Genomic DNA, 13,724 nt, shown 5'->3' with positions numbered 1-13,724 from the left:
AGGTAGAATTTGTTCCATTTGTGACACAAAGCTTTTATTGAAGTTAAACATTTCATCCATTTCTCACCTTCACTTCATCACTTCATTTCAACTCTCAAAACATTAAGAGGTTCTTGTCCTAAATTCTCTTTTGGATATTGCTTGAATCAACACAACAAATCACTTTTTAGATTGTTTCTACATCTAGGATAAGCTCATCCTAAGAGACATATCTACGCAGGTTAAAACTAGTGTATGAGTGAATCCTCTCATTACTAGGTAGTTAAGTCTGTAGTGCATCTCAGATTTCTCTACACCTTATCACATCAAACCTTATCAAACACAAAAAGCAATTCAAGAAAGAATTTTGGTCATATCTACCTTTAAGTGTTAGAGATCCATATGCAAAACACTTCACCAACCATAAATCTTTCATTTCATCAACAACTCATCATCATTTTCACCCAACTTCAACAAAAGCTTGTAAACAAAATGGTCCAAACCCGATCACGGTCGAGGCAACGAGAAATAGAAATTGAAGAAGAAGAGGAAAATCTCAATGAGGAATATGGTCAAGAGAATACGGTCATGAGGAATGAAATGCAAGCCCTAACTATGAGGATATCAAAGGATATTGAAGATCGAAAGATGAATGAAGAAAACCTTGGGAGATCTCTTAAAGATAGATTTGAAGAATGCATCCAGTTGGCTCATAAAAATGATATGTTGAGAACAAAATTAGTGCAATCCCAAAGCAATGAACAAGAACTTGAAAGACAGATGATAATCCTAAGAGATGATTTGACTATTGCAAGTGAGTACAAGGACAAATTCAAGGTTAGTTCAGCACAACTTGATGAATTATTGAAAAGCCAAAGATAGAATGGAGATTCTAGTGGACTTGGATTTGAACAAGGTCAAAGCTCCAATACTGCAAATGAAGATCAAAACCAGAAGACATTGGTAAGGTAGCTTAATGCTTACAAATTCAATGGTAGATGCATTGTTTGTAATAAATTTGGTCACATGGCTAGGCAATGTAGAAATAGAGCAAATCATAACTATAATTCTACTCCCGATTAGTGTTCTAAATTCAATAAGTATGGTCATAAGACAAAAGATTGCAGAATGAATGTAAAATATCATGCATGTGGAAAATTTGGACATATGGCTAATCAATGCAGGTCAAGCAATCATACCGGTTATAGAAAAGCAATTCAAAAGAATAATGTTACATGCTATGCATGCAACAAGATTGGACACATAGCTAAATTCAGTGGAAGCAAAAATCTACCGGTTAGCAATGATAGATCAAATGATAAAGATAAAGAAAAGATCAATGAAATCCGGAAAGATCATATCAAGAATTGGGTCAGGAAGTCAGATGATAAATCAATAGATGGGAATGCACCTGTTACTCAACCGATAGAGGAGGTTGCTCCTACGCTGGCAGGAAGCTTATCCAGTAATTGAGGCAGATGCCTTAAGGGTAGGCAAAATTCATGAAAATATTGCTTAAGCCCTAGGAAGGAGTTCTAGAAGGTGTTCCAGACATTGGAAAAGGTTTATCTCGTATAGAAATATTTGACTGAGATCCGGTATGTTCCACCAGAATTCATTCATATCAATGGAAGATTAGGGTTTCTTCAAGGTTAAAAGTTTGAATCCACTTCATTTTGTATCACCTTGCATTTAGAGCGATATAGAGTGATACAAAGCGAGTCTAAGATGATTCAGTGCAATCAGATATCTTCTTCAGCTATTCCACCAGTGATCGGAAGAGTTCTCTAGGGTTACACCAGCAACCATTTCTCAAGTACTTATCAAAATCAACTTTCATCATGGAAGCAGGATCATCCTCTACACCTACTTTCATTGAAAATCCTACTATTGTCGTGGTTAAGGACCATCCTAGGCCAATTTTCAAGAAATGCCCGTATATTTCCACCTTGGATGATTCAGTTGGTGCATTTTCCTGTGTTCCTGAAGGAGTTGTTTTATGTGGAAGACGTTAGAGAATACATTCACTGCCACATTGAGGATCTGGGTACTAGTGACATCAAGAGGATGTATATGAGCGAGTTGATGGGAGAATCCGGAAAGATCAAGCCCAAGTATAAGCACATTGAGGATCTAGGGTTTAGTGGAATTCTTGATATCCTTGAATTTGAAGATGAGATCATATGATATGTACTAAGAAGAGTTCATGGAGAGGTCATTTGGCTGGATAGACCTTATAAGATCACAAAGGAGGCCATTAGGGCCATCATCGGTTTGCCGCAAATTGGTCAGTGTCCTAAGAAAAAGATTTCAAATGATCAAGTTAACAAACTCACTGGCACAACTTCGGATCAATGATCGATGAGGGTCAGCACCGTCACTGATTGAGACATCAGATTTGGTAGCATGATCATTGGGTATAAGGTAATTCAATCCAATCATCTCAATTATGTTTCTAGCTCTTGCATATATGTCGTACATAAGATTATGAGGGAAAATGAGAAGATAGATCTTTGTGGATGGATGTTAGATGAGTTGTTAATTAATTAACCTTGGGAAGATCAAAGGAGAGAAAAAGGGGATATTCTGGTATGGGAATCTTATTGTCTACTTGATGTTATTTTTCTTTAATGAAACTCTCAGTTTTGGGAAGAGACATTGGACATTTGATATCCCGGTAGGTAGACAACTGAAACAATCTATTGCTAGTTTGGGTAGTCAGCGAGATGATAAGGTTTGGGGTGATTTCAAGGCATTTCAAAAGGCAATGAAATCCAGGGAGAGGGTTCCTAAACAAATTATTGATAAATTCTCAACTAAGATCTTCTTTATGGTCAAAAAGGATGAAACCTTAATGGAAGCAATTAAACCTCGGAAGATATGGATAGAGGAAATAGGATATGAGGTTGATGCTGAAATTCTGGAGTATTATGCCAAAATGTTAATTGTTGTTCCTATTGATGAGACTGAAAATTCCTTTGGTACTGCAAAACAAAAGAAGCAAGAGGTTCAAACTGAATTCAATCGGAAGAAGAGGGAGAAACAACAAGGCAAGCCCAGGAAATTTTTTGAACAAGTATCCCAAGACATCAAGGCCTTAATGGATGTTGTTTCGGCAAAAGGAAGGAAGAGGAAAGAGCTTGAAATATTCATTGAGCCTATTCCATCAGAATTTGGAACTAAAGATGACACACCTTTAGCACTCAAGAGGGTATTAAGGAAGAAAGGTGAGGAGTCTAAGGAGGAAGCAAGGAAGAAACCGGTAAGGAAGGTCACAATAAATGTACCGGCCAACAAACCTGAAAAGAAAAGAGCTCCAAAGGAAACATCTCATACACCTTTTGCACCATCTGGTTCCGATAGAAGAAAGAAGACAGATGACACAGACCTTTCTATTGTTGTCAGTAATGTAACTATAATCCCACCCAAGACTTGTGCAAAATTGATAGATGAAATCACTAAGGATGGTATGTTAAAAAATGTACAATTCTATTATGAGCACATAGATGATGATGAGCAGAGAGAAATTGAAGAAGCAGTTTTGTTATACTTGGATATATTTAAGAAGGCTTTGTTAGAAATTGAAAAGCAAATACCGGCACAAGTATATGACAATCTAGATGCTAGGAGATTATTCACTATGGAGGAGGACAAGCACATAAAAATTCAAGAGTTATTAACTACTTGTGGATCAATTACTCCAAATGAGTTGGATATGACACTTGAATTTGCAGATAGAACAATTTTTTGAAGCAAGCACAAGATAGTTAGTCTTATGTCAGGTAGGGTTAATGAAATTATCAGTGAGACCCACAAGGCATGGGTTCAATTCTTTATTGACAACCTTGGTTTCTATACTTCACTAAAAGCTAAAACAAATACTACTGACATCTCGGTTGAAGGGAAAGGCAAAGGTGTAGTGGGTACCCCACCCACAATTTTGAAAGATAATAATGCATTGGATGTAGAGCCCCCGATAGAATCTAATGTACATAACACAGAGGAGTTACTAGTAGAATCACAGAGTGTATAGATTACAAATGTTGAGGACAATAGTCCTCCGGATCTGAATGTACAGATCAAGGATACAGTTCATGTGGAAATGGTAGTAATAGATACTGCACCAAGTGGCGAAGCCACTAGTGCAAAAGAGGAAGTTATTAAAGTTAATCAACCATCAGAGGAGAAGAAAGAGGAATCTGGCAGGGAACCAGTAGCGAGCACATCATTATTGTCAATTGACACCTCACAGGTAGATCAGAAGAGCATAACTGAGTTGAGTTCTACTGAGCTCATGATGATGGCTGCTCAGAAGATGATGAAGGAAGGATCAATAGATAAAGGAATATTTGATCAATCAATCCCAATTTTGCATAGACTTGTCCCAGAGTGCCATTTTGACAAAGGAGCAAGCCCATCTGGCAAGCTCAAAATAATTACTAAGCACATTTCTAAGGATTTTCAATCACTACAACAGATATCTAACCGACAGGCATTGGAGAGATTCACACACGCTAAGAGGGCTACTTTTGATCAGATGATTGAATCAGAGAAGAAAGAGATTGCTGACAAACTAAATTTAATTGATAATGCTTTAAGGCAATGTACCAATATATACAGAGTATGTTGTAACACTAGATTACTTACTGCAGATATAGATAAAGGGATTAAGGATTCACAGGGCAAAATTGTAGGTATAGTCGATTATTTTGATGGATCCAATTCTTTGACCACATCTATTGATAGGAAGATTTTGGTATTAGAAGCTCAAATTTCAGCTCTTGAAAGGGATAAAGACAAAATCATAAGGAGAGATAAAGGGTTCTGAGGATTGGTGAGTCTCCAGTTGGACTCCTTAAGTGTACATAAGAAGGAATGCATTGATATGGTTGGTAAGCCCACACTAGCAAATCTTAAAGAAAAAAAGTCCTATGCTCATATTCTTAATGTACTTGTATCAGTATCTGACACATTCAAATATGATTGGAACATTTATGTAGAGATTTTGGAGAAAGCCTATCCAGAAATTTTCAAGTATATTCTGCTCCAGTAAGGTGTTTTGGAACACATTCTTTGTACAGTATTTCATTCTTCGTCCCGATTTTTGGTACTTTTTTTTGGCATTGATGTCAAAGGGGGAGGTATAGGTGAAAAATATATTCTTGACATCAGGAGATATGGAGTATTTGTATAGATCATGATCACAAATGGATATTCAGCTCAAGGGGAGCAATCTCAGGGTGAAACCGATAGATGGAAACCATTATCATTTTTCACATGAGTGTTGCCATAAATGCCAAAGGGGGAGAATGTTGGCAATTGACACTCATTTGCTTGGTTTCATATGTCATCATTGATGGCAACATGTTCCGGATTTATTCTTTGGTTTGGTATTTCACTGGCATCAACAGGTATCTTCACCGGTAGGAAGGATTCTATGGGTACCGACATTGAAGGTCGACATGAATTACAAACAGGGTACTGGTATAGGAGGACAATGTCATTGGGAGATCCGGAAATCAGAAATTCATTTTGTTATTTATGTATATATGAATGAGCCGACATGTATAATCATTTTGTAATTATCTATGTAAGCCGACATGAGTCATGAAGGATTGTAAGGGTGTATAGGTCAGTTTATTAGATCATTTTGTGATATGATGGAAATGATTGTAATGAAGAATGTTGATGTTGTGAGTAATGCGAAGACCATGTATATGAGGACATTTATGTAAGAGGTTATTTCGGTAAGGGTTTAGGGTTTTCAGAACCGGAACAGTCAGAGCTTGAACCAGAACTCAATCAGGCATAGAAGATGCATTAAATGAGTTCAGTCTTATGTTTTCTTATTCAAAGTGACTATAGTCAGTGAGACTCCTTTGTGTTGAGCAGTGTGCTCTAGGTTGTAAGCCTTCCAGCATGTGCAGGCCCCCATATTATGTAATATATTTTCATATGGCCAATGGATTGATATTGTGGGTCACAAATCCCATCGTAGTTTTTCCTCTTTTTGGTTTTCCATGTATAAATTCTATGTGTTATGGTGTTAATTTGTGTGATTCGTTCATTGATTACTTTACTTCTTTCAATTATACATGTACCATTTTACCGGTTGGTGAATGCATGTTATAATAAGGTTAAAATTGAATTTACCGACAGAACATTGATTCACCCCTCGCCCCCCTCTCAGTGTTCCTAGATTCCAACATAACTCCCTTTTATACATTCCTCAGAGAATTAATTCACCTCACCAAGGGCTGACATCGGGGAGGTTTGAAATCTTGAAATGCAAATAGGACCAGAGGGACCTATCTTGGGGCCACCCTAAGAGGGGGGGATAGGGGCGCCATGCCCCTATCCTGCCCTAGGGCCTGGACAAGGTCCTGAGGTAGTCTGAGGGATGAAATGGGAGGACCTCAGGGTGAAGGTGCAGAGAGGGGTCTCAACTGAGAGAGGAGATGTTGTCTCCTAGGTGAGGACCTAAAATGTGGTTGAAATTGCAGGGGTCACAATTTCATGATGCTACATTTAGCTCCCACTTTAACAGGAGTATGGCTTATGCTAATACTATTGGTAAAGTAGAAGAAAGAGAGATGAAGATGAAAGGTGCGGAGAAATACTACAAGGAGTATAAGAAATCACTAATCTTGAGAACAAAAACCCCCAATCTTAGGATCTTAACTTACTCAGACATATGCAAGAGCACACAAAACAAATACACACTTTGGTTACATGAGAAGAAAGGAAAACAAGAGGAAACCATGGACATCTCACCCCTAGAATTAGGTGATCCATGGAGAAAAAGGACATGGAAAACTAGCCCCTAGAGTCTATCTAGGTGATCCATGTAAGGGAGGAAGGTGAGAACGTCGTTAGTTCCACTCAACCTCGTGCATGTGTGTGCAAGTGAGGTTCAAAGCACCTCATAGGATTCTATGCCCGAGTATGCTACAACCTATATAGGATGTATAGTACAAATGTCAAGAAAGAAGTGGCATATCACTCTAAGAGATTGTGCTCTGGTTCCAAGAATAATCGCCTTGTATAAAAGAAAAGTAGCAATATCTTGCTCTAAGATGTTTTTCTCTAGTTCCGAGAATATCCCACTGTAAAAGGAAAAAGCGGTGACATCTTTCTCTAAGAGATTGTTCTCTGGTTCTGAGAATATCCCACTGTGCAAAAGGAAAGTGGTGACATCTTACTCTAAGAGGTTGTCCTTTGGTTCCAAGAATGACCCAATGTACAAGGAAAGTGGCGACATCTTTCTCTAAGAGGTTGTCCTCTGGTTCCAAGAATGACCCACTATACAAGAGAAACAATTCACAAGAGAAATATAGTACAAAAGGAGCAGTGTGGGCGCCCTCCCTTAAGATGTCAACATTGTTCAATGTTGATATCTGAAGGAAAGAAGAACAAGGATACCTTCCTTCAACACCAAGAAGATATCCATCATGCAACATTGTCATAAATCCAAGCAAGAGAGGAAATATTCTTCAAGAAAGAGTAAGATAGTTGAAAAGAGATCTTGTTGTAAGTGTAAAGGAGATTCTTGGAGGAAAAGAGATCTTTTCTCAAAAGACATCTTCCCCTCAAGAGGAGTTGTCTAAGACAAATATAACATCATCTAGAACAAATTATAGAAGAGAAGAAGAATGCAATCATTCCTCCTATTGCTAGGTGAAAGGGATTATTGATGAAGGATGACTCACTTTTATCTCGATATGGATGGGTGAATTTATTATAGATGTGCATTACCAAATGTAAAAGAGGTTGTAGTCAAGGACTTACACCTCTTGTAAAAGAGATAACCCTTGAGAAAACAACAACGATTTCACATAAGGAATGACATCAAGTAATGAAACTCACACCATCCACCACATAGGAAAGAGTGGATCCTTTGACAAAGAGAGAGAGAGAGAGAGAGAGAGAGAGAGAGAGAGAGAGAGAGAGAGAGAGAGAGAGAGAGAGAGAGAGAGAGAGATCATTGCCCCCCAAGGGTAGAGACAATGAGAAGAGCTTACACAATCTTCTAGAGAGAGACTAAACATAAGAAAATGCACAATGAACTTACATAAACATATGCAAGAAAAGATATTAGTATATGCAAAATACACATCTCCAGAAGTGGTAATATTCTAAGAGAGAAAAGAAAGAAAATCACATATTCCCCAAGAGGGATTAGTCATAAGAACGCACTATTGTAAGAAATGATAATCACATATGAAAAATGCAGCCCCTAAAGGAAATAATCATAAATGAGATAAAAAGGAAGAGAAATGAGTGAAATCCTTTCCCCCTTAGTGAGAAGAACAAGGATAAATATTACACATCTTCTAATGGAGATCATTTTCAAGAGATATACCTTCCTAATGGAATGAATCATCTCAAGGAAGGTTCATGTACTCCAAGAGAGATCTTTCTATGCTAGGGGCATATCATACTTGTAAATAATTGAAACCATAGAAGAGGTATGTTTTCCAATAGAATTAAGAGAAGAAGAAGAAGAAGTGTATTACTCATTCAAGATGCTCATCTAAAATCAAGGAGAAAAACCAAAGAATAATAATATGCTCTCATAAGATTAACTCTATGCAAGAAAGAAGATTTGATAATGAATAATGCACAAATATAGAAAGAAGAAGAAAAATGAACCTCATGTTGCTACCCCAAAGTATTAAAATTAAAACAATACCACCACAAAAGATAAAGAGCCCCAAGTTAAGTTGGATAGTTATGTCATAGGGTGAAGAGAAACATGAAAAGAAAAGAAGTTCTAAGGCACTATGTTCATGTCAAGGAAGACTACTAGATCTATTGTAAAAGAAATTTGTGCATGATCATATTTCGTTTGAACAAATTTCCTAGACACGTAACATTTCCCAAGAGAATGTGAATATGAATTATGAAAAATGCAATATTCCTCACCTTTTACTTCTTTAAGATTCTTGTTTTGGTTTTTAGGAGGAAAGGAAATAGTTTTATCATATTTCAATCTCCAATAGATTCTCATAGCTAGTTTTTCAGGATGATAAATATATTTTAATTCTTTTTCTTGACATGGAAGAGAAGAATTATTAAAAGAATAAGGTTTATCATATACAATTATAATTTTGCCACTGTTGATGCCATCTTGGATAGATTTTTGAAAATCGGGGCAATCTTCAACATCATGATCATGGTTTTGATGAAAGGAGCAAAAAGGATGTTTTGAAGAAGAAGCATTTTTGCGGGCTCTTTTGATTTGTTGCTTTTGAAGATAGTTCTTAAAATTTTCAAGCCTAAGGAGTTCCTCCTTAGAGAGAGGAGTTTCATTTCCTATACCTTTTGTAGTAGCTTGTGTAGGAGGGTTTATAGGGACACGAATTCCTTGTTCAAATTTCCCAATTCCTTGTCCTCTAAAACCTTGTTTTGTTATTATATTAAAGCCACAACTATAAGAATGTTGTAAATGACTAGATGGTGGAATAAGATCATGAATTTATTTGAAACCTTATGTGTAAGGGGGAATAAAAGGTGTTGTAGATGACGAAGGAATATCATGTGAAAGGATATTCTTCTTTCCTTTGTCATGCTTATCTTTTTTGGGAGATTTGGGATGATCATCTTCATCATCTAAAGGTTCATCTTTACTCATCTCTATGCGAGGGGGAAAGATCATGAATAAAATGCATAACATCATCCTCTCTACATATGTTTTGGTGTTGAAGATAGGTCCTAGGAGAATAAGGAGGGTCTAAAGATGTAAGAATGTTAATATCTTAATTTTGCTCCTCTTGCTCAAGGGTATGTGTATAAGAAGAAGATGGGTCCATATTGCTTTCCAATGCTTGCTCTTTTTTAGAGAGATAATTATTTAATATAATAGCTCTCATCTTATTCACACAAGATACCCTAGGAGAGGTACAAGAATTAGAATCTCTAAGATTGGGATCTACAAAAGCCTTAAGGTGATTAATGTATGAAATGCATTTTGTTAATAACCTCACCATAATGCAACAAAAATGATACATGAAAGCTTTGAGATCAATTTGGAAAGGAAATTAATTTGAATCCCTAGCAACATAATATGACTAAGTGCTATGAATGAAAAGAAGCAACATGAAATGAAGAAAACCATTATCTGACACATGATTGTAATAAATGTATGTTAAAAAGAATGTAATCATATGTGAAATAGTAAATATATCTAATCCATTGATTGCCATTGAAAGTCATTTAATTAAAATCTCAATTTACTTGAGCAAAGATCTAAAATTAGGACCTTATGAAAATGTAAGTGTGAAAATTTGAATTTGTATTTGACCTTAAGGGGTGCAAAAATTGATAAAGTGTGCCAATTTTTTGGATTTAAGCAAAAAAAATACAATCAATTCCAACTCTCGAAATTTCGGGAAAAAAGCTAGGGACCGTGTGCAAAGTGTACTTGGTCCGACCAACTTTTTTCAAAATTTTCAGGGATGATAGAAATTACAATTTTATTGCAAAATCTAAGAAAATAGTCGATTTGGAGATGTCCAGATCGGTCAAATTAGTAGTCAAAGGTGAAAATAGGATATTCTTAAAAATTAGGGTTTTTCTTTTTAACCACTTAATTTTCAAAATTAAAAGACAGACTACAATTGCAATTTTGAAATAGAACTCAGATATGAAACAAGCAACTAAAATGCTACACTTCACAAGCTCAATTTTGTCAAAATGAAAAATTAGGGTTTTTATGCAATTAACCTCTCAAATATGCAAAAAGATCAAACTTAGAAATGAAATTTTGAAATTTAAATTGCAATTATTCAAATCTAACTATAAGAAATTAGAATTAGAGTGTAATATGTCGGGTTCACCAAAATGTAAAGTGGAAAATTGAACCCTGGTGACTCCCCACCTAGGAGAGAGAAAGGAAGTCATTAGGATGACTTTCACTTGGGAGAAACTTTACATTCAAAATAGGGGCTTGAATCCACTAGATCCAAATCCAAGGGGAACAAGGATATGAATTCCAAGTTGATTGCAAGAATTGGAATGTGATTTGCCCCCTTTTGCAAATAGATATGTTGATTTGTTGACTATGTAGAAAAGAGAGATAAAATGGATGAAATGAGGAGCTACCGGCTCGAGATCGCGCTATAATTTTGAATCTGGGATATTCAAACTGATATGGATCTGCCCTACAAATTTGGAGAAAATTTGTCAGGACCGTGTTGAAAGTGCACACAGTCCTCTGAAATATATGTGCATCAAAAAGGGTTTTAATTTTGTCTCTGTAAATAGAGTCCAAACCTACAATTATAGTTACACACCTGCAACCTACACACGGAAAAGAAAGGAAGAGGGGTTGTGGATAGGGGTTTGCCTTAGTCAAACCCCAGTTGAGGAATCAAACTTTAAAGAAATTAATTGCAAATGCTTAAATGTAAATGATAGAAATGTATACCTTGTAGATCTGCAATTGATTGATGATGATTGCTTTGCTTCTTGAATATAATCAGAGATGTTGTATGCAATGACATGTAACATGACAAAACCCTAACACACACACATGCTTGCAAAATGAATGTTTTAATGTTTCTCCAATGGATGAATGAAGAAGGCACACAAAGAAGAAGACTTGATGAATGCTTGAAGACTTGAACGCTTGATGAAGACCTTTCGCTTGAATTTTGCCTATCGTATATTTTTTATATTCATGTATATTGTGTAATTCACCTATATATTCAAATAAGAAGACTAACTCCCTTTTATACATGCCTCAGAGAATTAATTTACCTCACCAAGGGCCGACATGGGGGAGGTTTCAAATCCCAAAATGCAAATAGGTTCAGAGGGACCTATCTTGGGGCCACCCTAAAAGGGGGGGGTAGGGGCGCCATGCCCCTATCCTTCCCTACCTTGGGGCCTAGACAAGGTCCTGATGTAGTCTTAAGGCTGAAATGGGAGGAACTCAGGGTGAAGGTTCAGAGAGGGGTCTTGACTGAGAGATGAGATGTTGTCACCTAGGTGAGGACCTAAAATATGGTTGAAATTGTGGGGGTTGCAATTTCATGAGCTACACTATGTTTATTCTTTATAGATGCAACAATTTTCACAATCTTTAATGTCCCTTGAGATCTGAAGGTGTGTCTTGTAAATGATGATCTACCATTTTTTACTTTGATTCAAGACTCTTGAGACTGTCATTTTGATTCATCATGACTGTCTTTTTCCGTGATCTGACCTCCTTTCACCTTGTCATTAAGCCTCATTCTAGCTCTAGATCTCATCATTCTACTCTTTGATATGAATGCAAGTCCTCCAAACTTCATCTATCTTACCTTGATAATAGTGAAAAAATGAAACCCCTTACTCTATTATGGCTATTAATCTCTATCTTCTTTAATGAGTGCTCTTTTGATGTCTCATATTAAGGTTCATTCACTATATTTGGCATCAAACTCTAGGTTCATAAATGTATCCTTGTGGGCTTTCATCTTTGAACGTATCCTTGTTACAATGTCTTTTGTTTCAACTATAGAATCATTGCAATTATTTTAACACACACATGCAAGTACTATTTAAGTAAGTAATAGTTGTTTTATTATGTAAACAAGGGTAATCATTGCCTATGTAATATAATGTGTTTTTGTTTTTTTTGCAAAAACGTATTGATTTAAACTCGTAGAGGGGGATAAAGTTAGGGCGTTAGATCTATTTCACGGTATTCTTGTGGGCATTGGGCATATTCACTCCCTATCTATTGTACACGGAGTCAACTTGAAAGGAACAGGAGATGAAAATGTAAACATTTTAAAGGTCACAAGTAACATACCCCTTGCTTATGAATATAAAATACATGGAGTTGTCTATCTAAAAGAGAAAGAGGGAACCTTCACATAGTGGCCACTAAAATATTTGTAAAAAATGACAGAGTTGATCATGTTTATCATATACTAGTTTTTAGACATCTTGGCTCACTGTTTTATGCAGTATTTGTTATATTCTGAGAGAAGAGAGAACTAATCCAGGATTTGATGTTGATCATAGATCACATGCAACTCCAAGAAACAGATGATTGAAAATAAAAATAGCTAAACAAAGATAAATATAATATGAGAGAAAAATAGAGACAGAGAAGAGAATTTGGAGAAGACTCTCACCAAGCTATCATTGAACTAGTAAAGGTGAGAGAATAGTGCTTATTATATAGAAAAATAATAACATATACATCCAAGGGGTTCATTAACTCCTATTCCCCATAAAAAGTGGGAGGTTTTGTTGGCATTTTTTATGTTTATGTTGTGATTGTCATTGATGGACACACACTTGCATTGAGATCCTCTTTATATGTATGAGTTAGAGCACAACCGGTATTTGTTCCAACCGGTATGTTGTATTATAGTCTTTAGACTATTGATGTTTTATAGAATGTGTTTCCCGGTCTGAAGCAACATGTTGAATCCAAGCGGTTCGAGGGATTAAAGCGGCATAACACATTTTTACCAATCTTCATTTTTGTCAAACCGTCAACCGGCATTTTGTATGAACCGGTAATACTCTGTGATGAGTTACCAACCAACATTTTGTGATGAGTTACCATCCACCGATTGTTTGATGGTGCCAACACATTAATGGTGCTTTTTGTGTCATGGTACCAAGTATGTCTAGGTTCATTGAACCTAGGAAATTGTAATGTAATCCTATTGGACCGACATGAAATCAGATTCCTTTATAAGGACATCATGTCTAGGGTTTTAGGTTGTTGATGTGGATATAGC

The sequence above is a fragment of the Cryptomeria japonica genome, chromosome 3 (assembly GCF_030272615.1).
Source record: "Cryptomeria japonica chromosome 3, Sugi_1.0, whole genome shotgun sequence".
Lineage (NCBI taxonomy): Eukaryota > Viridiplantae > Streptophyta > Pinopsida > Cupressales > Cupressaceae > Cryptomeria > Cryptomeria japonica.
Note: the sequence above shows the minus strand (reverse complement) of the source record.